General features: G+C 40.9%; 1 protein-coding gene across 8 annotated transcripts in view; it reads right to left on the bottom strand.

Moving 5' to 3' along the window:
• The window catches only part of NFIX (nuclear factor I X), a 273,828-nt gene that overhangs the window by 223,169 nt on the left and 27,693 nt on the right, over positions 1–22,966 (bottom strand). The gene's annotated exons all lie outside the window — the stretch shown is intronic.

The following is a 22,966-nucleotide window of genomic DNA, read 5'->3' as shown; positions in this document are numbered from 1 at the left end:
CACCTAATCTCAAAACTCTAAATCTGCAGGGTGGTCATTCCTAATTTGTGGACATCTGTCTGCACACTTTGTCATTTCCTACACCTTGTTGCCACCTAATCTTTTTATGTAAGCCCATTTAGAAAGAAAATGTGTACAGCCCCCATAGACATCTCTTGGCCATGTTGCTTAGGAGGGAGTTAGCTAAGTACAGAGTTAGTGACAAGGGGGTCACAAATTCAGATACAGACTCTGTAGTCTACACCTTTTTTTAGCAAATTAATGGTTAGCTCTATCACCTTCCCCCAGCCGAAATCTTCCCCTTTTCCTAGAACTGATGTAGAACAGTAGAATACAAGTGTTTCATAGATTAAGATGACGAGTAGGGGATTTTAGAACTTCTGGTAAAATACATAGACCAGGCATTAGACTTGGTGTTCTCGAGACTCCAGTGATAATAACTATAGATGTTACTGACTCCAATTAAAAATACAATTGCTTCTAACAGGAATTGTCTCAATTATGCATATTCTTGCAGAGTCATTTGCCTAACTGCTCAGCGGTTCTAACACTGGGCCCTCACCACTCCACCGGAAAGTTTTACATCTCCCAGGTTTATTGCAATCAGCAACCACCCTCATTTCAACACCAAGTTACCCACTGGTGTCCCTAGGCTGCTAAATGGCACACTAGCCATCCCACCATGTGAATTAACAGGAGGGTGTAGACCCTTGCAACCACATAGACTTCTATTTAGAGCCATCAAAACTCATTCAGGCCTTTTAGTGGTTTTGGTATGCTGAACCACAAACTGTATTGCTTCTTCATCTTCAGGTCTTTCGTAGATTTTGGGTTACTCAGGCATCTGGATAATTTACTGTTTTCCTAGAGGCTTCACAAATCTACCTGGTATCAGAACCTTCACACCCTTTGTAGAGACAGTTGTAGGGGTTTTCTGCATCCCTTATACCAGAGGTCTCCAAACGTTTTAAACAAAGGGTCAGTTTACCATCCTTCAAACTTAAGACTGTGGCCAGTGGGAGTAGAACATTTCCTGGCATATGTAACAATGCCCCATGATTGGCGTTACTGGGAGGAATAGTTCCCCATCATGGAAATCAGTGGGAGGAATAGTTCCTCATTATTGGTGTCAGTGGAATGAATAGTTCCCCAAGGCTGGATAAAGGCAAGCAAAGAGCTGCATTTACCCCCCGGGACACAGTTTGGAGACCACTGCCCTATACTGTACATACTATACTTGCAGTATACAATACGTGGTGGACAACTTTCAAAGGGGACACAGCATTTCGCTCTATTATGCTCTATGGTGAGGATGCAAAAAGCATTGGTTAAGAATTTTCAGATTTAAACATACTATCCTTGTATAATGTACAGGTCTGGAATTTTGTTTTCTTCAGGCAAAATAGCCTGATTTGTAAAGCCTCTAAAATGCACTCTTTTTCAGAAATGTTTAACATGTTGACTTTGCAGCTTTTTCACTCTTAGTTGATATAAAGCAGCACTCATCAGCACTCACATTATCTATGAGACACCCCCACCCATTTGAATAACAAACCATTCCTCTGCTAAACGACACAGACTTTAGAATTTCACAAGCCCAAAAGCTCTTGTCTAGTCAATTAGACAGCTGACAAAAACTCAGCTGTTGAAAGTGGGAGCAAACACAGCGTTTACGAACCTCTCAATATTTCGGCTAGGCCTGGACTCTGGTAAAAAAAGGTCAGGTTACTGATACCATGGTGCCTATACATGTAAATAGTGCCACATGGTTTTAAAAGGTTACAAAAGCTTCAGAACTTGTTGAAAAAATACACTAAAAAGGGAGGGATTTACCACTCTGGACCCAAGTGCTGCATTGTAGGGAGTTAAGCCTCGTACACACGACCGAGAAACTCGACGGGCGAAACACATCGTTTTGCTCGTCGAGTTTCTTGTTAGGCTGTCGAGGATCTCGGCGTGCCAAATTTCTCCATTGCCGTCGAGGAAAAAGAAGACATGCTCTCTTTTTGGCTCGACGGGATCCTTGACAGTTTTCTCGTCGAAAAGTGTACACACGACCGGTTTCCTCGGCAAAAAAAAAAAAAAACAGCAAGTTTCTTGCTGGTTTTTGCCGAGAAACTCGGTCGTGTGTTCGAGGCTTTAGGGGGCGTCCATATGCTCTTTCATACCCCAAATTATCTTCTTGGTTTTTATGTGATGGGTGAACTACAGTAAAGGTAAGGATAAGCACTGGTAAATGCCTAGCACAGGGTAGGAAGAGTGGTCTTTACAACCAGTTAGATGCTGTAAAACAGTGCTAGATGCTAAACCAGGACCCATTTGTTATGGAAAATGTCAATGTTGCGTCCAAACCCAGTCAGTTCTATGTCCCCAATCTACAATATACAATGAACTGCTTGCAGAAAAATATGCCGTCTCTGGCAGAAACAATTTCAATGCTTTTTGCTTAGTAGCTGTGCAAGTTCTCAAGCAAGAGTCAAGAATGTCCGTGAGCTGCCAGTTCCATGTTCCCACAACTGTGCAGAAGGATCCCCTGATAAAGAGTGTCCTTCTTTCGGGATGACTGATAGCATAAAACCTATATCCTACAGAAACTGCCATCTTCAACGTTTAAATATGGAAAAGGCTTGCAAATGCATTGAATACAGAGAAAACCCTCATGTATGGGATAAAGGCAGTCTCCACTGTTGGTCAGTATTCAGTTAAGAACTTTGTAAATTTGCAGAAAGGCGGCGTATGTCAACATTGAACAACTATTTCTTTTTTTAGCTTGGGACGCCAGTTCTGATGCTGAATGGACGCAAGTACATCCAACTAGGACAAACATCCAATTGCCAAACAGCTGGGATGAGCAGTCAGATCTCCTAGTATATGGACAACTTTGCTGACACGCTCAAATTATTCCTTCTTTTTGTTGAAATTTTTACCAATTTTATTACGGTCAAATAAAGTGAAAGTCCACCTTCTCAGAAAATGTAAATAATGGTTACTTTCCATGTGTTCACACTGTGTTCACACTTAGATATATCCAGCTTTCGCAAGCTGTTAAGGGTTTAACTCTTTATTCTTCTGTGTATAGAGTACACTTCCTCTGGTTCTGTGGTTACATGGCCAGAGATGGGCACACAAATGTTAGCCCTTCCTTGAGTGCACTATGCATGAGGGACAACAATTCACACAAACTATTTGGAATACACAGATCATGTGGACTATGAGGAATTTAAAAGCAAAAAAAGTGACTTTAATTTTGCTGGGTTTTTTGTTTCTTACGCTTTTTTGTACTAGATTTTAAAATTACCAGTACAATTAATTAGAGATTGGACATAGAGGGGGAGATTTACTAAACCGGCAGAGAGTGCAGAATCTGGTGCAGCTCTGCCTAGAAACCAATCAGCTTCCAGGTTTTATTGTCAAAGCCTAATAGAACAATCTGAAGTTAGAAGCTGATTGGCTACCATGCACAGCTGCTCCAGATTTTGCACTCTCCAGTTTTAGTCTAGTTTAGTGCAATATAGACATCATGATAGTTTAGGGCATTCATTACATGGCAATTGTTCAAGGTCAATGAGATCAGGAGAGGAGTTCCATATATTCACAAGTTCGTTACAAGAGGTGACCAGTTATTGATTTTAAAATAGACAGAAATCTTCAAATGAAAAAAAATATATATCTTTATTTAAAGGGTGTAAGATATTTGGGTATAGTTTGGTTATTTCAGTGTCCTTTTGATGTGTGTATTTTCTTCATTTTATTTGTAAATATTTAATTGTAACTTCTGTATTTATTTCTTTTTTTTGTTTTTTATTCTACCTTTTTTGTGCTATCTGTTGTTAAAAAATAAATAATTATATATCTATAGAGAGTATATCTAGATCTCTCTCTCTCTCTCTCTCTCTCTCTCTCTCTCTCTCTCTCTCTCTCTCTCTCTCTCTATATATATATATATATATATATATATATATATATATATAGATAGATAGATAGATAGATATATATACATAGATAGATATATAGATAGATGATATCTATCTATCTATCTATCTATCTATCTATCTATCTATAGAGAGAGTGAGAGAGAAATTTAGATATATATAGATATCAATATCTATATACTGTATATTCATTCTTCCTTCTCCACTAAAATGTATTTGCCAAATTGGTAAAATTTGACCAAAATTTCTGTGAAATTAAAGTTCTGCTCCAGTTCATGCATATTTATTACCATCTTAGGGTCCATGTATATGAAATCAGGCCATGCACTGTGAATTTTCCAAGTCCTGATGACCTGGTCAAAATTCACCTTGAAGGTGGCCCTGCTGGGCCCCCTCTTGGTGGAAAATAATTGGACGAACAGCAGTTGCATTCAACCAGATGCAGCTGCTGTTCAGGTGTTCTGGCAGCTGCCAGCTATCAGAATACAATAGCTGGTACTGCAGATTTGTCCATCCGCACTGTATAGCATGTATGGAGGAATGTGTCCGATTTTTGTTCACTCAGCCTACAGGGTGAATGAAAAAAGTCTATCAGTCTATGGCCAGCTTTAGAAGTAAGCCAAATGCAGTAGGCTTTTAGGAAGGAATGGGTTGCTTCTGAGTTTCTCCAAAAAAATGAGCCATTTCTGAGTTGATTTTTGCATTTGCATTTTTTGAATGGGAAAAAAAAGCAGACTACAATCAGAAAACAAATTCCTGTGTACATGAGCTTTTAAGCTGTAATTGGAATTTAATCTGACATCTAACCTTTGTCATACAAAGAAATGAAGCTGCACAGCAATTTAAATATTGTAATAACAATGACAGTTCCTCCTGTACCAGGACTTTAAAGGACTCCTGTACATATGGCTGCAATGGGTACACATTTAGAGGCATGGGTGAAAGTGGACTGTGAGGCATCTTCAGGCAATGCTTTGGTGCTATCTTTACATTAAATACTCTTGATTACATTTTAGTAGGGATGAGCTTCGTATTCGAGTCAAACTCATGTTCGACTCAAACATTGTATGTTCGATCGTTCGTCGAAATACGAACAAAACGGGTCGTTCGCGCCAAATTCGAATTACGTTTCACAGACCATAATTCACTGCGGCATCGCTGGCTGATGATTGGCCAAGAATGCACTATGACCCGCATGCTTGGCCAATGACAGCTTGCAAAAAACAGAGAGCCATAATTGGCCAAAGCCAGGGTGGCTTTGGCCAATTATGGCTCAGGGGGTTTAGTACACGCCCCACACTATAAAAGGCCGCCTGCAGGTCGGCCTTGTGTAGTGTGTTGCGGTGGTTAAGAGATGACAGAGAGCGTGTAATTTTTTGCAGGTAGATAGAGCAGGCAGGCGGGCTAGTCAGTTAATGTTACAGTGTGTAGAGGATATATATACATCCCAGGTGTTGTACATATACTTATACACTGTATAGTTTAGCTAGATCAGTTCTTCCTAATTTACTGGCAGGCAGGTGATTGTGCTAGCTGCAGTATTCTTATGTGGATTATTGCCTGTGTCTTCTGTAGTTTGCACCTAAAGCTACTTGGTGTGTACTGGCCGTGTGCTCTGTAGTTTGCACCTAAAGATTCAGGAGCAGTGATTTTAATGATGCTTAAATAAAAAAAATAAAAAAAATGAAAAATTCCTTTAAATATTGTACCTGCTAGGTGTCTATAGTATGCCTGTGAAAACATCTTTGAGAACCTGGGTCTTGCCCCAGGGAACATGTATCAATGGAAAAAAGTTTTAAAAACGGTCATTTTTTCAGGAGACCTGAAAAAAAACGACCGTTTTTGAAACTTTTTTTCTATTGATACATGTTCCCTGGGGCAAGACCCGGGTTCTCAAAGACATTTTACGACAATAATTTGCATATTAGGCTTTAAAATGAGCACTTTTGAATTCGAACGTTCGAGTCCCATAGACGTCAATGGGGTTCTAAATGTTTGCGCGTTCGGTCCGTTCGAAGGCTCTGGTGCGAACCAACAGGGGGGGGGGCAGGCAGGGTAGTCAGTTAATGTTACAATGTGTAGAGGATATATATACATCCCAGGTGTTGTACATATATTTATACACTGTATAGTTTAGCTAGATCAGTTCTTCCTAATTTACTACTTTTTAGTACTACAGGTACACTTTGGAGTAGATTTACTAATATCGGAGAGCGCAAAATATGCTGCAGCTCTGCAAAGAAACCAATCAGCTTCCAGGTTTTAATGTCAAGGCCTAATTGAACAAGCTGAAGTTAGATGCTGATTGTCTGCAATGCACAGCTGCACCAGATTCAGTTTTAGTAAATCTCCCCCACTGAATTCTTTGGACAATAAAGCCTCGTACACACGATCGCACTTCCATCCAACTTTTATGTGGATTTTGGGCCAAAGGGCGTTGGCCGTGAAATTGTTCTGCATAAACACAGCACAACATTTTCAGCCAACATTCACCAAACCACATGTTTTTTCAGCTATTTACCACCCCCTCTTAGGCAACTTCTGCTATTGCTGTCTGATGTTTAGCATTGGTTCCGAGCATGCGTGTTTGTACTTTGGATTTTAGTTGGACGGACTTGCATACATACAATCGGATAAACCGACATAACAGATTTTTGGCTCAACAGTTGATGAGCATGAACAGCCAACTTTTGTTGTCGTTAATTTAGCCAATAATTGTATGATAGAACATACACATGGTCGGATTATCGGACACAACACGTCCGTCAGACAATTATGGCCATAAAGTTGGATCATGTGTACGAAGCTTTAGAAGAAGTGCACCAGACACATAGAGGTTGAATTACTAAAGGCAATAGGCTGTTAACTTTACAAGGGAATTTTCCCCAGAGCTTAGTGAATGAGGTGGAATTTTCAAAAAATTTAAAACCCAATACCCAATCACGTGCAAGGAAATATTTTTTAAAACATAATTTTTGCTTGCACATAATTGAAGTCAGCAGAGCATCATCTCATTCACTAAGCTTTGGGGCACATTCCTTTGCAACGTGCATTCTCCCTTGAAAGGCAAACAGCCTATTTGCCTTTAGTAAATCAACCCTTCAGTTTTACAAGATCTAATAACTCACTACGTGTGCACAAGTCACCAATGGCAACCAGTAAAAAAGAAAATGGGCGGGGCCAGAAAAGCAATGGAAATAAAATAAAGAATGTGGATATAGAGCAGACAGAAAATCTACAAAAAAGGTAAATTTGGGCTCTGAATGTTCTCTCTTTATTCTCAGTGCGCCTAAATAGGAAAACCGGGGACAGTGTCTTGTAACAGTTTTGCTTTATTTGGCACCCAAGATGAAGGGTGGTTTTTAAAGTCTGAGCAAAACTCTGTGCCACATGGGTGGCCTGATTTTTCATTTCTAAGTTATAGGAGTCCTCCGTGTGAGGCATTCACGTTTCATTATGCCAGGACTTCTAAGGTTCATGGCGCTATGGGGGTTATTTGTGAACTGGAAAATGTATGTAATTAATGCTCTCTTCTGTATCAAATATGCCTGAACAGTGCAAAGATTGTTCCAAAGAAATTAATCCTGGTGCTGACCACAATGGTTGCTGTCTGTAAGGATGTGCAGAATTAGGGCTGGATATCAGGAAGCTTTAGTCACCCTTATTCAAAAAAAGTTCTTATCCTACGTAGTTTCCTTAAACGTTTTCCTCCTAAGCAGGTGTGGCCCATCCCCTCTCCTCAAATCACTGTACTTACCTAGAGATCTCACTCTGAGGCCTGCGGCATTGTTTACATCCTTCATCCACGTTCTTGATCCAAAGACTGCACAGTTCGGGCCCATAGAGTTCTGAGGGGCTGCTAGATATATAGGTCCTAGGAGATGATCTGTCCACATACCCATAGACTGGGGCCATGTGTGGACATAAGTTCAGGAAGCCAGCTGAGGAATGTAACAATGCCATTGGCCTCAAAAGCGATATCTAGGCAATTACAGTGACTTGGCACGGGGGGAGGGGGGAAGGGGCAAAAGGGTAAGGAAACTTAGTGGGAAAGTATCTATAGACCAGGGGTCTCCCAACTTTCTAAACAAAGGGCCAGTTTACTGTCCTTCAAACTTTAGGGGGGCCAGACTGTGGCTATTGGAGGTAGAAAAGGTCCGGACGTCAGTGCGAAAAACATAATGCCCCGTCATTTGTTTCAGTGGGAGTAATGGTGCACCATTTTTGGTGTCATTGGGATAAATTGTGCCCCATCATAGGTGTCATTGGGAGGAATTGTTCCCCATATTAGGTGTCATTGGGAGGAATTGTGCCCCATTGTTGGTATCATTTGGAAGAAGTGTGCCCCATTGTTGGTATCAGTAAATTAAATAGTGCCCCAAGGACCAGATAAAAACAAGCAATGGGCCACATCTGGCCCCCGGGCCGCAGTTTGGAGACCACTGATATAGACCTTTATTAAAACAGGAACTAAATAATATCGGGGATCTACAGAAAGTGCAGAGAAGGGCAACCAAACTGATAAGAGCTATGAGGAAAGATTAGAGGAACTGAATGTATTCTCTCTTGAGAAGAGGAGATTACGCTGTGTATGCAATGCGCGAGATCAGGTATCCCGGAAGGAGCTATGAGTGGGCTTCAGATGCCAACACTGAAGATGGAAGGTTGCTTACTTGGGAGACGACAGTGAGTCATTTCCACAACTAACCAAAAAACTGTATTATGCAAGATGCGACCACCACGGGGTTGTTTTTTATATATATATTTTTTTTAAAGGCTGGAACTCCGCTTTAAGACCCCTTTCACACTGGAGCGTATTGCAGGCGCTATAGCGTTAAAAATAGCGCCTATACGCCCTTAAAAATCTGTCCCCATTCACTCCAGTGTGAAAGCCTGTCCCCATCCACTCCAGTGCGCTAGCAGGATGGTAAAAAAAGTCCTGCTAGCGGAGAAGGAGCGGTGTATACATCGCGACTATACCGCCCGCAATGCGCTGCTACAGCAGCGCATTGCAGGCGGTTTTAACCCTTTCTCGGCCGCTAGCAGGGGATAAATGCACCCCGCTAGCAGCCGAAATGCACCGAAAATCCGTTTTGCCACCGACGCTATGGGCGGCACAGTGTGAAAGGGCTCTAAAGTGAACAACTCAACATCAAGTTCACTTGGAATGTGGCGATCCGACCGGAAATGGGAGCAGCTACCTACCAAAACTAGGTACCCTCTCCCCGCCCCTACAAAAATCCCAGAAGTATTATAGGAGGGGGGGGGGAGGAGGACATAAAGTGGAACTCCCTTTTTAGGGTGAAGTTCTTTAAAGGTTGGAACTCCGCTTTAAAGTGAATAACTCAAAACCAAGTTCACTTGGAATGTGGCAATCTGACTGGAAATGGGAGCAGCTACCCACCAAAACTAGGTACCTGCTTCCCCCCCTACAAAATTCCCAGAAGTATTATAGGAGGGGGGGGGACATAAAGCGGAACTCCCCCTTTAGGGTGAAGCTTTATAAAGGCTGATACTCCACTTCAAAGTGAATAACTCAACATAAAGTTCACTTGGAATGTCCCGATCCGATCAGAAATGGAAGCAGCTACCTACCAAAACTAGGTACCTGCCCCCCCCCTACAAAATTCCTAGAAGTATTATAGGAGGGGGGGACATAAAGTGGAACTTCCCCTTTAGAGTGACATATTTTAAAGGCTGGAACTCCGCTTTAAAGTGAATAACTCAACACCAAGTTCACTTGAAATGTGGCAATCTGACCGGAAATGGGAGCAGCTACCTACCAAAACTAGGTACCTGCTCCCCCCTACAAAATTCCCAGAAGTATTATAGGAGGGGGGGGGGGACATAAAGCGAAACTTCCCCTATGAGGTGAAGTTCCCCTTTAAGTTGTTAAAAACTTAGGGCCAGCTTCACATAGAATTGCCCTGGCGCAGCGTATCAGAGACGCCGCCGTATCTTACCTGGCTTTATGTCGAATCCAGGAAGATTTCGCGCTGTAAGTTACGGCGGCGTAGTGTATCTCTCGGCGAGTATTTCAAATTGGGCGGGTAGGGGGTGTGATTCATTTAAATGAAGCGCGTCCCCGCGCCGATTGAACTGCGCATGCTTCGTTTTTTAAATTTCCCGCCGTGCTTTGCGCAAAAAATGACGTCGCACCGACGGAATTTTTTGAACTTCGACGTGAATTACGTCCTTTCCTATTCAATTTTTTTAAATTCGACGCGGGAACGACGGCCATACTTTAACATGGCAAGTCTATCTATACGCCACAAAATAGCAGCTTTAACTATACGCTGGGAAAAGCCGACTAGTGACGACGTAAGAGAATGCGACGGCCGTGCGTACCTTCGTGGACCGACGGAAAAAGCTAATTAGCATACCCGACGCGGAAAATGACGCAAACTCCACCCAGCGGGCGCCAAAGTATTGCACCTACGATCCGAAGGCGTACGAAGCCGTACGCCTGTCGGATCGAAGCCAGAAGCGGTCGTATCTTGGTTTGAGGATTCAAACTAAAGATACGACGCGGCAAATTTGAAAGTACGCCGGTGTATCAGTAGATATGCCGGCGTACTTGCTCTGAGAATCTGGCCCTTAATCTTTTGGGATAACTAAAGTCTCATTCACGTGATCAGATTTTTTGTTGAATACTAGTCTCATGTCAAAATTTAAGAGGCTACTCACCATACGTGACGTAATGTGTTGAATAGTTTTGTATGTATTCTTCTGAGCATGCCTAGACTTGCGATTTTTTTCGTACGAAAACCATACTAATTAAATGAAAATCGGAGGTGGAATTCACGTCTGAATTTATTTTTATAGTCTGCCCATCCAGCTTTTTGTCGGACGAAAAACCGTAATCAGCTGTCGAAAGCACCGCCGTACTAACGATCCGAAAATCGGCAGATTGTTAGTCGGACTAAATTTTACTTCCGATTTTCGTATTGTGCGTACGGGCCTTAAGATCCCTTTGTCAGACTTTATACGTTTCATACAGGCTTTATATAGTTTATTGCACTGAAAGAATTTTCAGCAAAAATTAGCGTGGCTGATTGCAAGCTCTTGTTCCCCCCTGGTCCTTTCTACTTTATTACAGACCTGCGCTCTTTATTCCTATCAATTACACATAATTGCCTAATGTTATACAACTTGGCAGAACGATAGACGTGAAATGATCCCGCGCTGTGATTCTATCATCGCACATTCCCTTGTTCAGCATTTTTTTTTTCTCGGCGGCTCTGTATCCTTTCCCGCAGCTCCGTTCCTCACATCTGTTGCTGCGTTGTCCGGTGTGCTGCTTTGGCACGGGGGGAGTTAAATAATATGGTGTTGTCGTTTTGTTTGCCCCGACTGCTCATTATTGCCATATAAACCAAACGTAGCTCAGGATCACATGATGAGGTAACGCAAGGTCAGGAGTAGAGCCTAGGACCCTGTCCAAACATACACAGACTGAGACGGGAGGGGAAGGAGGAGGAGGAGGGGGGGATCGCAACGGGGAGAGGGAGAGAAAGTGTTGGGGGTGGAGAAAAAGGGGGGAAGAGACGGGGAAGGATAGGGAAAAGAGAGGAGGGCAGGAAAGACAAGGAGGGACTGAGAGAAAAAAGGGGGGAAAAGAGAAAGGGAGGAGAGCGGAGCTGGGAGGAGAGTTGGAGTCGTACTCTTACTACTTTTTCCATATGGCCAGTGTTGGAGTAGAACATGCATTCCAACACATATAACAGTCCCCGAGCCCCTCCAGTAATATGGAGCACTCTCTGCTAATAATGAGTATCTACATTAATAAGTAGTATCCATAACTACACCGTATGAACTCAAGTATGCATCCTACTCGCCAGACCCTAAACTAAAAGCCACAAAACCCTCATGCAAAATCTAAACAGGGCCCCCCCTCCTCCTATCTCACACACAAAAGACTTTGAAAGGTCCTGTGTAACAAACTGAAGCAACATTGCTTCTTTTTCAGAGAAAAGATATATGTGCGTTTTCCAATTGCGAGAGCAGGGACTGATATGAATGTACACAATATATGTAAATCGCTGCGTAAATTGACGGCGCTATATAAGTACGTGTAATAATAATAATGTAAAAACGTTCTAATTGGCATTTGTTTTGCTAAAGCGTTGTGTATCTCAAGCATTTTTTTTTCCATAATATACTCGCTTTCACCTTTTTCTATCCCTTTTTTTACAGTGCTGCTTACCTCCTGCAGCAACTTTCTCTCTATCAAAGCACCAGCCCCTGATAGTGCACATCGCATGGACCACGTAGTTTGGGGGGGTTCCTTTTTTTTTGAAAGGTCAGGTGGCTTCTGGCAAGAAGATTGTTCTTACTAGGTTTTTGGTACTGACCATAGGTGTGCACAGCCTATTGCATTAGGGTGTGCACCCCAAAGCTCAAACTCATATGCGTGTACATGTGTATACAGTATATAATGACGGTGTCAGTAGAGCAGTGGACGATGTCAGTAGGGCAGAGTTTGGTGTCAGTGGGGCAGTGGACGCCACTTATTTTATTTTTTTTACCATTTTTTTATTATTATTATTTACAATTTTTTTTTCCAGTTTCCCCCATTAGAGGGCTTTGGTGAAATATCACTGGTCTAAACAGGGGGCATCTGCAGCACACAAGGTGATTAGGGTGTGTCCAGACACACATGATCCCCTTTGGGGGTTATAGGGGTACAACTTTTGAATGGATTTTTTATTCTCACATATAATTGATAAGAAGCCCCTCACCGATGTAATGGATTTTTTCCCCCTGACTTCTATCTCAACATACAAAAGTGTCAGAAAACGAAGAAATACAAATTTTTGGATGGAACCTCATTTTGCGGATGTTTTTATATCCCATATAGTTTTCCCCAGGATGGCCAGTGTATGCCATCATATATATTCCCTTTGGGTAGGTATTCTGAGGAAGCATATTTCAGAATATCTGCGAAACTCGTCAATAATCTACCACCACTGACTTGTGAAGCTTCAGATTTTATTCCCCTGACTTTGGATTCTGCTATCACAACATACAAAAGTGTCAGAAAACGAATACACCAATTAAGGATCCCATACTTTTTGGATGGTGGAAACCCATTTTGCGTTTTTTTTATATATCCCCTATAGTTTTCCCCAGGGTGGCCAGTGTATGGCATCATTATTATTCTCTTTGGGTATGTCTACTGATGAAGCAGATTTCAGAATATCTGCAAAACCCGTAAATAATCTACCACCACCGACTTGTGGAGCTTCTGATTTATCTATATGTATTATGCAGCCCATATCCTCTTCTTTTTGGGTCCCCTGCCAGCGATCATGGCTCCTCTCTCCTGCCGAGTGACCCCAATAGCAAGCTTCTTGCTATGGGTGCACTCAAGCAGGCTCGCTCCTGAGCTGTGCTTCTGTGAATACACATTGTCCATTCACACACTGAGCGTGGTTCAGCCTGGACCCTGCTCTCTCCCCATTGGCTGTGATTGACAGCAGCAGGAGCCAATGGCTTCAGCTGCTGTGTGAGCCAATGAGGAGTGAGAAATCCGGGAGAGCTGTTGCTCTCATGCACATCGCTGGATCGATATGGGGCTAAGGTAAGTATAAGGGGAGGGGGGCTGCACCCAGAATTTTTTTTTTACCTTAATGCATTCAGGTAAAAAACCTTCTGCCTTTAGAACCGATACTTAATATCATTGAGGGTGTCCTGATGGTGACAACAGTTGACCATGTTTGAACAATGCATGTTAATAGAGCCACTTGTATCAGGGTGACAACAAGGGAGCACAGTTGGGAAACAGCGATATAGTGTTGTCACCCTGAACAAGGATCTTTGTGGTCAAATTCATGGATATTGGGTTAATGAAAACCTAATGAGTTCAAAATATTGAAAATGCCTTTGGACAGTGATCCAATGTGTGTTGAAGCAACCACTTGTGTCTCCATCAGGTGCAGATGTGTCAGGATGAAGCACAGTTGGGAGACAGGGATATAGTGCTGTCACCCTGAGCAAGGACCTTCATTGGAGAATCAATGGATATTATTTTAATGGAAACTGCAGAATTCATCTTGTATTGGTCTAACTTCAGTAAAGTAAGGGTATACATCTGGAAGTCTTTATGAAGCCTCGTACACAAGACCGAGGAACTCGACGGGCGAAACACATCGTTTTCCTCGTCGAGTTACTTGTTAGGCTGTCGAGGAACTCGACAAGCCAATTTTCTCCATTCCCGTCAAGGAAATAGAGAACATGCTCTCTTTTTGGCTCGTCAAGTTTCTCGACAGTTTTTCTCGATGGAAATGTACAAACGACCGGTTTCCTCGGCAAAAAAATATCTCCCAGCAAGTTTCTTGCTGGTTTTTGCCGAGAAACTCGTGTGTACAAGGCCTGAAGGAAATTTCAGCAGCTGAGAAGATCAAAGGGGCTTTATAGGTAAGTGAAACACTGCTTTATTCTATATATATATATAACATTGGCTGGTAAATAAGGAGTAGCATTAGTTACATTCCTTTCATGTGCCCATTCTCTAGGTGTCTCTTGTAAAACTGAAGATGTGTAATGCATTAGATCAGCCATTCTCAACCAGGGTTCCTCCAGAGGTTGTTAAAGGATCCTTGATCTATAGCCGATTGATGGTGCCTGCATAGTTTTTATGCCAACACCGATTAGCAGAGCCAATAGGAGGACATCAATGATCTTTTTAGCTGTCTGTGTAGAGCATTCTTTCCATTGACCACCAATGTAGGGGTCACCAGAATGCCCATAGTTCACTGTATTATACGTACATCCTGTACCCTACTCACAACAATCAAAATGCATAATACGTTTTTCCCAATCATCTGACTGCCATTTACAAGGACAGTTTTAGACGTATTTGTCCCTGGAAATGTCTCTTACTTTGAATGGTGATACCAATGGTGATACCACTTTTTTTTATAATGCCAATGCATGCTTGGCTTTAAAGAGATGCATTACAAACCAGGGACCATTTGTGTTATTATCAGTAGCCTAAAATTATCCTTTACCTTGCCCTAAACTTAATCTGTTCTAAAGTAAAAGAAGTCACCTAAGGTCCCCATAGATGGCTCAAATATTGACTTATTTTGCTTTCCATATGACCTACAATGCTGATTTATTGGTGGTATGTGTGTGAAAGATAACAATGGTCACTGAGACATTTCAATCTTCATGGAAAGGCAGAAGAGACAGCGTTCTGCTTAATCTACCTGCCTGACTTAAGGCAGAACACTTGTCAAATTATTGTAGGGTTTTAAGGGGGAACTGAATACATCTATATAAGTGTGTCTGAAGGCTTCTTTATTTGTCTTGTTATTCAGTGTATATAAAATGGACCAAAGGATCTTTGCTCCCACTGCCATTCTCATTTAATCGTAACCAAATCCTAGAACTTTAGTGATTTTGTGTGTAGCGTCATTCGATTTTATACATATTTAGGTTGGATATTTCTGAAAGTTTTTTGATGCTTGTTTATAAAACCCCCTATAGGATTACTTTACCCATATAATAATTTTTGGGCCTATGGTGTTGTCTCATAGTAAAAAATGTATAGCACAACCCAGACCCCGCTTCCCTATATCTGAATTGCATTCCAAAGGCCGGTGGGAGTCAGGAGCTTCAGTTTGGCTACTAAGGACTCTAAATACTGCAGGCTGGCTGGTTCTTTATCAGCATTCCTGCTGCAAGTTTTTTTTTTATGCGTATCGTAGGACATTTAAAACTTTAAATGTATTTACCACAATTTTATAGGTGTGGTTATCCTTTAAATTACACCCGTGATCAAAAAAACAAAATACCCCTTTAATTCCCTACCTACATCCACTACCCTGATCCCTGCTACAGCCACCTCAAAGACTCCAGTACTTCCAGGTATGGATGGAGACACAACATTCCTCCTGCCCTTTTATCAAGCAGTGCTCAGTGCCCAGGTGGCCAATCACCGGGCAGCCAAGCATGGTTGTATAGGCACAGAAAGCATGCTTAGCACTGTGCAAGTTCCCACTATACTGTGATGGCTATGTAGAGATTTTGCAATAGGAAGCAAGGCTGCTGCTGCACACAGGAAAGGTAAATTAAGGTGAAAAATTTGGAGCTATGTGAGGCCCTTCTGCCTCATCAACATGTCATAATCATCAATGTCTGGTGTGTGTACAATCCCAGCATGCCCTATGCTGTCTTCCAAGCCTCTTAAAGTCCAAATGGCGCACATTTCTGTGTGCATAATTTGCGAATTGACAGCCCTTATACCTTCAGACAAATTTATTAACATATAAGATCAGCTTTGCATTTTTTAACCTGTGCTGGAAAAATGGCAGCTGCAATTCCATTGGTTGCTATTTCTATCCAGCAGTTGTATCAGTTATTTCTGTATGGAGGGTTTGTGAAAAAAAAATTTGTTCACCTAATATGTACATATATCTATATATATATATATATATATATATATATATATATATATATATATATATATATCCACTTCCCGCCCGGCCTATGGCCGATTTACGTCCGGGAAGTGGTTATGAAATCCTGACAGGACGTTCCAGAACGTCCTGCAGGATTTCATGCCGCGCGCGCCCGTGGGGGCGCACATCGCGGCGATCGGTGATGCGGGGTGTCAGTCTGACACCCTGCATCTCCGATCTCGGTAAAGAGCCTCCGGCGGAGACTCTTTACCACGTGATCAGCCGTGTCCAACCACGGCTGATCACGATGTAAACAGGAAGAGCCGCCGATGGCTCTTCCTCACTCGCGTCTGACAGACGCGAGGAGAGGATAGCCGATCGGCGGCTCTCCTGACAGGGGGGGTTAGCGCTGATTGTTTATCAGCGCAGCCCCCCTCGGATCGCCACACTGGACCACCAGGGATGCCCACCCTGGAGCACCAGGGTGGGCAAAAAAAAAAAAATGACAAAAAAAAAAGACAGAAAAAAAAAAAAAAAAAAAGCATAAAGAAAAAAAAAAAGATGCCAGTCAGTGCCCACAAATGGGCACTGACTGGCAACCTGGCAAAAATCAGTGCTGCCACCCCAGTGTCCATCAGCGCCACCCCAGTGTCCATCAGCGCCACCCCAGTGTCCATCAGTGCCACCCCACAGTGCCCATCCATGCCCAGTGCCCACCTATCAGTGCCCATCTGTGCCACCCATAAGTATCCATCTGTGCCGCCCATGAGTGCCCATCTGTGCCGCCCATGAGTGCCCATCAGTGCCGCCCATGAGTGCCCATCAGTGCCGCCTATGTGTGCCCATCAGTGCCGCCTATGTGTGCCCATCAGTGCCGCCTATGTGTGCCCATCAGTGCCGCCTATGTGTGCCCATCAGTGCCGCCTATGTGTGCCCATCAGTGTCGCATACCAGCGCCGCCAATCAGTGCCACCTCATCTGTGCCCGTCAGTACTACCTCATCGATGTCCATCAGTGCCATCTCATCGGTGCCCATTAGTGCCGCCATATCAGTGCCCGTAATTGAAAGAGAAAACTTATTTACAAAAAAATTAACAGAAAAAAATAAAAACGTAATTTTTTTTCCCAAATTTTCAGCCTTTTTTTAGTTGTTGCGCAAAAAAAAAAAATCGCAGAGGTGATCGAATACCACCAAAAGAAAGCTCTATTTGTGGGGAAAAAAGGACGCCAATTTTGTTTGGGTACAGTGTAGCATGACCGCGCAATTGCCATTCAAAGTGCGACAGTGCTGAAAGCTGAAAATTGGCTTGGGCGGGAAGCTGCGTAAGTACCTGGTATGGAAGTGGTTAAATATATATATATATTTTTTATATCAATCTGAGTTCTATATATTATGCTAAAAAAGGTAGTATGTTATTATTATTTATTAGGCATTTGTATAGCACCAACAGTTTGCGCTTTAAAAATCTTATGTAGACGGTACAGTTACAATATAAAACAATACAGAAGGGTTCAGAGGGCCCTGCTTGTGAGAGGTTAAAATCTAAAGAGAGAGGTAAGGTAATAGTTGTGGAGGATGAATTAACCCGGCCATAGACAAGTTGAAAACCGAATATTCTGTGGATCGAAAAAAAAAGATGACCTATACGATTGTGCCATCATTTTTTTTGTTTTGTTTTTTTTAAATGCAGCATGTTGGATCAGATGCTTTTGATTGTGGCACGAAAATCGCTTGTTGCAGCTGGCATACTAATCATGTGAAAAATGAATGACCCGACGGTCAACACAAATTTTCTTTAGGTTTTGAATCGTCTATGGCCTGCTTTAATGGACAAAGTAAAATTCCAGGGTTTAGGTAGAGGTGATATAAACTTCCCTAAAGAGATAATTTTTTAAGGATCGTCTGAAAGCAGACAGAGTGTGTATATATATATAAATTAAATACTGTACATAGAATATATTTTGCAATCATAATTTATGCATGTAGTGCAAATAATGGCAACATAGTAAAATAGAATAGATAACATATTAAAAAAACAAATAGAACAAAGGAAACATAATACTAAAACTAATTTTATACATTTGTATATTATGCCTGATTTATCTATCTATCTATCTATCTATCTATCTATCTATCTATCTATCTATCTATCTATCTATCTATCTATCTATCTATCTATCTATCTATCCATCCATCTATAAATTTTTTTCAGCTGTCCATCTTTCAATCAATCTGTGCACATATAAAATATACATATATACAGTTTAATGCCTACATTATGACTATGCACTCTAAAAGGCTTCTGAAAAAATGGCTATAAGACACTTCTTAAAAAATTGCATTGCTATGTTGTGGTTATAGATTTTTTTTTAAATTCCATACAGTGATGATTTAAAGAAAAACAAAATATGTCCCATAACACCTTTTTTCTTGTTAAGCAGAGCCGAGTCTGCAGATTCTAACCCACAGTTACTGCATCAGGTCCTTTAAGTGCATTTTGAGTTCAACAGATTTGTGTCTTTCGCCTGTATGTACATTCAGAGCTGCACTCACTACCTATATTTGAAAAATGGATTGGCATGTGGAAAGAAAAGTAATATTAAAGCTCAATGTCACATAACTATATATATATATATATATATTATATATCTATATGTAGATATATATATATATAGTTATGTGACATTGAGCTTTAATATTACTTGTATATATATATATATATATATATATATATATATATATATATATATATATATATATATATATATATATATATATATATATATATATATATATAAATATATATACAAACAGTAAATACACATACATTCCATCGTTGTTTTTTTTTTCCACAACACAATCCTCCTGGATAATTTTGGGCTAAAACCTTTCCTCTGCCGTCATTTCAAAGAAAGCAAAATCTCCCGTACACTCAAACTCTGACCAAAAGTCAAAAATGAATTAAAAATTTGCAAAATTTGCAAAGGCCAAACCTTCCATATTTTATCACTCTAGTTATATATCATTTCATCTGGCAAAGGTAGTAGCAAACTGAATTCTCCAATTGCAGTTCATTCTCACGTGTTACTTTTTAAACAAATTTCAAATTTTCTGACTACAAAAACGCACATACATCTGTACATACATATATACGTATGCAGCTTACACTTTATACACTTTCAACTCTCCCTGCTATTTTTCATAGGTTTGAAAATAAACAGCCTATATATATATATATATATATATATATATATATATATATATATATATATATATATATATATTTTTTTTTTTTTTTTTTTTTTTTTTTGATCCACTAGCCTATAAGCTCACCTAGCATTTGTTTTTTGTTAGGTTCTTTTTTTTTTTTTGCTGTGTGTAATTAGTTGGGAATTGCATGTACTTATCATTTCTAATGTGGTTATAAGTTAGCATTATATTTATTTTTCTCCTAATTGTAACCATATATTTAAACAGTGCAGCAGGAGATGATGGTTCATGATGGATGTAAATCAGTCATCATCACAGTAAAATTATTAAATAAAACCTGCCTTTAGGATATAGTGTATACACATATAGTACACACAGTACTTGGACATGACTGGGCTTGCCAGACTTGTGAACCACCCCAATCTTTTATTCCCAAGAACTTTGCATAAACAGTAACGATCAACTTTGTTGAATAAAACAGTATGCTAGCAAATTACACATGCCATACAGATATCATTAAACTGGTGCTTTGGGGTGCAGGAAATATAAAATACAATATAATATATTGTGCTTAATCACTTGGTTATCTTAAGAAGGAAAAACACACTAAAAATGTTTGATCTGATGGAAAAATTAAAAAAAAAATTTAAACTCCGCAGACTGTTTTTTTTTTTAATGATGTTCATTTGAGAATGATCTTTTAAATGAATGAAATTTTGTACAATAAAAAAAGTTTTGGCATAAAACTGCCCTTTTGAAACCACAATGCTATGTCTATGGTTAGCCGATTAGCCTTGCAATAGGGTGCTGGTACATACCCTCTACTTGTCAAAATTGGGCTTTGGAGTGCCCTGAATGTCCCTGATGCCTGGGTGCATGCCGTATGCAAGTGATGTATTTAACTAAGGTGAATATCACCCAGCTTTTATCAATAAATTGTATGGGGACACACGTGAGCCCGGAGGAAAGTCAACATTTGCATTCTGCATGTCCAAATTGAGGGGCTTCCAGGCTGCACCAGAGAAATGTTATGTACCAATGCCTTGGAGTGTCTGGTATTGCCTACTAATGGACTTTTATCCTGGTGACTGGTTCACGTTAGAGGTTTTGTAAATGCGAGCAACAAAACGCCAAGCTTGGTACACGTTCTTGGCATGGTGCAGAAGATTTGTATTAAGCATGATCGCTAAGATCAGCACTCTACAAAGTGTTTACTTTACACTGCGTTATGTTGGAATGCAAGTAGACACAGCAAGGGCACTGTATGTGCATCTACACCCAACAGCCGTGTTTAGCCAACTTTAGTGCTAGCCTATGTAAACAGGAATGTAGCAAGGCCAACTAAAAATAATATCTACCATAGGCCAGTCTTTTTGTAGCATTTCTATTCCATTTTATTCTTTGCCATTTATCTTCAGCTGCCATTTGCAAGTCTGAATTTTTTTTTTTGTGAGCTATAGAGAAGAATGGGACTGTATAACATATTTCAAGTCCATAGATTTCAGCATTCTGCTAGATTCAGGGCCTAACATGTGGTCACCAAGTTCACCAACTGGGATAATTACTTGGTGGGTATTGTGGCTTTCCAGCACTGGGATCCAAAACTAAGTTTGCACTAGGAGCCCATCTACAAAAAATTTTGGTTTTTCACATCATTGTATAGGTTTTCTCGCATCATTAAAAACTTCTTTAGATATAATTAATGATGTTCCCTTTTGCAAAGCTATTATTTAGCCCAAATACCCAGCCTAAATACCCTCTTCTGTGGATAGACATTTTGACTCCTCCTTTTTATCTATACACTTAATTAGGCACACCCTAATATATATCCAAACAGCCCTTTGTATTTTTTAAATAGCTAAAAAAAATCATGTGTTAAAACCCATTTCCATTTTTTAAATCCTGTATATAAAAAAAAATAAACAGTGGCAGTAGCTTCTCCACCCTTCAGCCCTACCCCACGCCTCCTCCTCCATGGTCCTACTTTAGTCATCCCATCATCATTCAATCGCTTTCCCTCCTGTGAGCTCAGGGTGTCAAAGACACACCTCCTAGGGACTAGGGGGAGTACAACTGGGGGGATCCGTAGTGGAGAAGGATCTGGGGGTTTTGGTAGATCATAAGCTCAATAATGGCATGCAATGCCAAGCTGTGGTTTCCAAAGCGAGCAAAGTCCTTTCTAGTATTAAGAGAGGTATGGACTGCAGAGAGAGAGATATCATTTTGCCCCTGTACAAATCATTAGTAAGACCTCATCTGGAATATGCAGTATTTTTATTTTATTTATTATTTTATTTTTTTATGGTTGGACTGGATGGACTTGTGTCTTTTTTTAAACCTGACTAACTATGTAACTATGTAACTATATGTCATCAAGTTGTCCTGGGCTCCCAAGGAGGAAGCCCTCCATCATGACTTTATGAAAAAATGTATGTAGAAAGACCATTTTAAAATATCAAAATTCAAGACTTGGACTTCATCACAAAACTGACAGGCCCCGTACACACGTCCGAGAAACTCGACAAGCAAAACACATCGTTTTGCTCGTCGAGTTCCTTGTGAAGTCGCCGAGGATCTCGGCGAGCCAAGTTTCCCCATTGATTAATGAGGAAATAGAGAACATGTTCTCTATTTGGCTCGACGAGTTCCTCGTCGGTTTCCTCAGCCGAAAGTGTACACACGACCGGGTTTCTCTGCAGAATACGGCTCAGATCGAGTTTCTGGACGAATTCTGCCGAGAAACTCGGTCGTGTGTACGGGGCCTCAGGAGTGGATAAGGCAGTGCTGACTTTCAGAACAATTTTGTTGCCTGGCTGGTGTACTGAACCTCTGGCTTTAATACAAAGAACTATAACAAGTATGCAGTTCCTATGAGTCAGAGAAAAGTCAGAGCTTCTTATCCGCAAGCTTGCTTCTTGCCAGTGATTCAAAGTCTTGAAACCAGAGGATAGGCAATACAGTCAGGCAAATAGAATTTTCAAACACAGAACTTAGCAATCGCAGCCTTTTTATTTACCTTGTTACAGGTTTCCTTTAAGTATTATTTGTTAAAAAATGAAACCGCCATTTTGAATTTTATTTGAAAGGACAGGAGTGCGCCTAGAGTTTATGTACAGCTTGGTAAGATCTACATACTCGAATGACTTACGCAAACAACGTAAACGACGCAAAATTTGACGCTGGCCCGACGTCCATACTTAACATTGGCTACGCCTCATATAGCAGGGGTAACTTTACGCTGGAAAAAGCCTTACGTAAACGACGTAAAAAAATCGGCGTATCTACCTAATTTACATATTCTACGCGTAAATCCCCGGAAGTGCCACCTAGCGGCCAGCGTAAATATGCAACTAAGATACGACGGCGTAAGAGACTTACGTCAGTCGGATCTTAGCCAAATTTCGGCGTATCTTGCT

This window comes from Rana temporaria, chromosome 3 (assembly GCF_905171775.1).
Source record: "Rana temporaria chromosome 3, aRanTem1.1, whole genome shotgun sequence".
NCBI lineage: Eukaryota > Metazoa > Chordata > Amphibia > Anura > Ranidae > Rana > Rana temporaria.
The sequence above is the reverse complement of the archived record's forward strand: the minus strand, read 5'-3'. Positions and strand labels throughout refer to the sequence as shown.